This window comes from Chlorocebus sabaeus, chromosome 26 (assembly GCF_047675955.1).
Source record: "Chlorocebus sabaeus isolate Y175 chromosome 26, mChlSab1.0.hap1, whole genome shotgun sequence".
In the NCBI taxonomy this organism is placed as follows: domain Eukaryota; kingdom Metazoa; phylum Chordata; class Mammalia; order Primates; family Cercopithecidae; genus Chlorocebus; species Chlorocebus sabaeus.
Window position 1 is genome coordinate 29,499,597 of NC_132929.1, and position 3,986 is coordinate 29,503,582.

General features: G+C 45.0%; 1 pseudogene; it reads left to right on the plus strand.

Moving 5' to 3' along the window:
- Positions 1–2,013: 2,013 nt before the first annotated feature.
- On the plus strand, positions 2,014–2,943 carry LOC119627875 (DCN1-like protein 3 pseudogene; annotated as a pseudogene).
- The last annotated feature ends 1,043 nt before the right edge of the window (positions 2,944–3,986 follow it).

A 3,986-nucleotide genomic window follows, 5' to 3' on the forward strand; every position in this document is an offset into this window, starting at 1 on the left:
TAAGGAGACAGACTCAAGGAGGTAATGTGAAAAATGAGACAGTGGCCTGGTGCAGTGGCTCATGCGTGTAATCCCAGCGCTTTGGGAGGCCGAGGTGGGCGGATCACGAGGTCAGGAGATCGAAACCATCTTGGCCAACATGGTGAAACCCTGTTTCTACTAAAAATATTAGCTAGGTGTGGTGGTGCATGCCTATAGTCCCAGCTACTCAGGAGGCTGAGGCAGGAGAATTTCTTGAAACTGGGAGGTGGAGGTTGCAGTGAGCCGAGATTGTGTCACTGCACTCCAGCTAGCCGACAGAGTGGGACTCTGTCTCAAAAAACAAAAGAAAACCAAACAACAACAAAAAAAGAAAATGAGACAGTAACAGAGCAAGGACTAGAGCATTCTGGTTCTCAGTCCTGTGACTTTGCATGACACCCTGGAGATAAGTTCAAGAAGTCCTAGAAAATCTGCATCTGGGGAAAACTAAAATATTAAAAGGAAGAGGAAAAAAATCATGGATATAACTATGATGGGCCATTCACACGATTAAATTGTAAAGGGTTCAGGGATCCTGCGTTAAAAGTTTTGCCTGGAAGAGCTTCTATTTCTGACTCAGTTACCGATAAAAACCTGGAGCAGATATTTAGAGCCCTCTGGAGTCTTGCTATGGTTTGGGTCTGAGTGTAATGAGATGCCGCTGCAGTTGCCAGGTCTCTACTTAATTACTAGCCAGTAAGAAGGAACCAGATTCCTTCACCTGCCGCTCTAGCCCCACAGCTGAGCCTCTGCCCTGCTGCGCTCCTAGCTTGGAGAGTGGTGGGTCCAAGGGACCTTCCCTATAGGCTGCCAAGAGTCTAGGCTACTTTTGCTGAGGGTTGTTCTGTTCTGTGCCTGAGCCTTGGGTCCCAGGTCAGCCCAGTACATCAATTAGAGCTCCAGGGGCTCTTTTCGTATAAATGCTCTACCTAATTAGGCAAGATATTTTATAAGCTAAAAATTCTACGGAGATCTTACATTATCAAATACATTGGGGAGACAATCATTTTCTATTATTTTTAATACCTTACTTTTCTCCTAGGCTAAACTAACTCACCAGGGATCTAGCTTCTATCTGGAAGCCCCATCTAACTGCGTCTCACAAAATGGCCAAATTTCTCCTCTATGGGAACTTTTCTGAGCTATCTTTAGCAAACCACCATTTAAGTTTACATATAATTGTGAATTCAGAGGTATACCATTCTTCTAATAGATTTCTATAGTTTAACAGACTTAGAAATTAAAGCATTGAAAATATTTAAAGAAGTCAATGGATCCTGACTTTCAATTCAGTTCTGTAAACTACTTTTGAGACCGTACTTAGTATATGTAGGAGTCAATATTAGGTATGTGCTGGAGGCCCCTGTCCTGGGAGTCTAGCTCTTCTGTTACCATTCCCTGAACTGTGTCTGTCCCTGAGCTTAGACTGTACTGCTACACTGCTCCCTGCACATGACAATAACCTATGGGCAGTTTTCCAAGTTTAGGATTAGGGTTGGGCAGGGTGAATGATCAATATAATAGTTTCTACCCCAAGGAGCTCACACTCAAGCAAAGAATGTAATGCATGGATGAGTAGCTATAATACAAATAGACATCCTTTAGCTATCACTTATGCCTTGTGGGTTTTAAGAGGGAATACAGGCCTTGGGGGGTGGGGGAGCTTCCGGTTGCCCAACAATGAAGAGGTGGTGGCAGTGGTGGAAGAAGAGGTGGCAGCGTGGGTAAGTGAGCTGGAAATGTGAGGGGGGAGGGTAGGTGGTTTGGACCCCCTGGACCTCCATCGTCTCTAGGAAGCATTTGACTGGAGGAACATTTGGAGCAGCTGCTTTTGGACAAACCTTCTGTTAAAAAGCCAGTTGATGCCACTTGCTTTTGGAGTGGTGGGTTGGCTGGCTCCTCCAGCTGATGGTATTTTGAGGTATGTGGGCCAGCTGTAGCCAGGGCATCCAATGTGGAGGGAGCCACTCTAGAGGCGGGGCCACCAGCACAATGGGTCAATGTGTCACCAAGTGCAAGAATCCTTCATCGACCCTGGGCAACACAAATGGAGCCCGTGACCCCAGCAGCAAATCACACAGCAGGTGGGGTGCAGGCCACCGTGAGGAGCAGGTGCCACCCTACGGCAAGCCAGGTGGGAACATCCTCATCAATGGGACCAAGAAGGTGGAGGCTGCTGCTGAGGCCTGCCAGCAGCTGATGCTCGGGAGAGTCCACGTTCAACGCCGAGGAGTCTTCCTCGGCATTGACAGTTGAAAGAACTGTTCAGGTGCTACAAAGACGAGTGGAAGATTGCAATTTTGGAGGAAGGGATGGAGTGTTTTTGCGATGACCTTTGTGTTGACCCCGCAGAATTTTGAATGCTGCTCTTGGTTTGGAAGTTCGAGGCTGCAACCATGTGCAGATTCAACAGGAAGGAGTTTTTTGTTGGCTGCAAAGCAGTAAGTGCAGACAGTATTGACGGAATCTGTGTACAGTTTCTAGCCTCTTCACAGAAGCTAAACAAGCGCATAAATTCAAGGATCTCTACCAGTTTACATTTCAGTTTGGCCTGGATGCTAAAGAAGAGCGCTGGTCACTGCACCGGGAAATAGCCATCGCACTGTGCAAACTAGTCTTTACCCAGAACAGTCCTCCGGTATTGGACCAATGGCTGAACTTCGTAAGAGAGAACCCCTCAGGGATCAAGGACATCACCCAGGACACTTGGAACATGTTCTTTAACTTCACTCAGGTGAGGTCCTGACCTCAGCAACTATAGCAAAGATAAGGCCTGGCCAAGCCTCTTTGATATGTTTGTGGAGTGGGAAATGCAGCAAAGGAAAAGAGAAGGGGAAGGGACAGGTACACTCAGCCAAGGGCCTGAGGGCTTATGTCCTAAGAAGCAGACTTAGTGGCTCTGTCCCAGGAGCAGCAACAAAGATTTGCTACTGCCCTGCAGCCAACCAAGGCATTAGACCTTTCTGGAAATTACTGAAGATCTGGACATTTTCTACTTTACATCTTTCTCTGCCTTGTATCTGAAAGGGCTCTAATATACTTTATCATATTTTAGGCACTTTTTTCATTTTTTAAAATTATTTTTGTTTCTTTTTTGGGGGGGGAGTCTCCAAAAATATTTGAACCTGGCTACATACATTTTGTGTATTTTTGTTTGAAATCTTCCATAGAATGAGCCCATTATTTATTGCACAAATTAGATTTGTGTCCGTGTCTGTGTGTGTGTGTGTGTGGCAGGGTGCAGAACAGGGAAGGAGGATGGGACTGTTAGGTTGAATTAACATCACCGGATGATATAGTGTCAGATCTCAGTTTTGCATATTGTTTCTCAGGGCAGGTTTGTGCTGTGTGTAGTGCTGTTTACATGGTTGAATTTAGGTTGTAATGATTATTTTAAAATATTTTAATGGCAACATTGACTGATAACCATATTGCATTAATTCCCAGACGATTCAGAGCTCTCGGAGAGCCAGGGCCAGCCAAGAGCATTCTAGGTCTGGTGACAACCCCCTTTTAAGCTAATTTATCCAAAACCTTTATTTCCCTCACTTCTTTTTAATTCTTTCTTTGAACTATTGCATTTCATGTTGAGTTTGTCCATCAGTATTTTGCACGTGTCAGTCAAGTGGACATATTTTGTAAGAACACATTGTACAGAGAACCACTTGAGCACTGAATGCAGAGAAAGCAGTGTTACCTCAGTTTTGCTGGAAGCGGGCTTCTTGAATAGTTTTCTTTCTTTGATGAAGTTTCTGTATTTTCATGTTGTAAGTGGAAATACTTTTTTTTCATTTGCCTTGGAGCCAAAGTGTTTGTTCCTGTTGGTAGGGAAACTGTGCCTGCGGGCCACCGAACTTAAAGGAAAACTGTGGTATGGAGCTCTGCTTGAATTAAAAACTTCTTTTTTTCTTTGAGTATCCTTAGCTACTTGTCTGGCAAGTGCGGGAGCCAGGGACTGGCCTGAA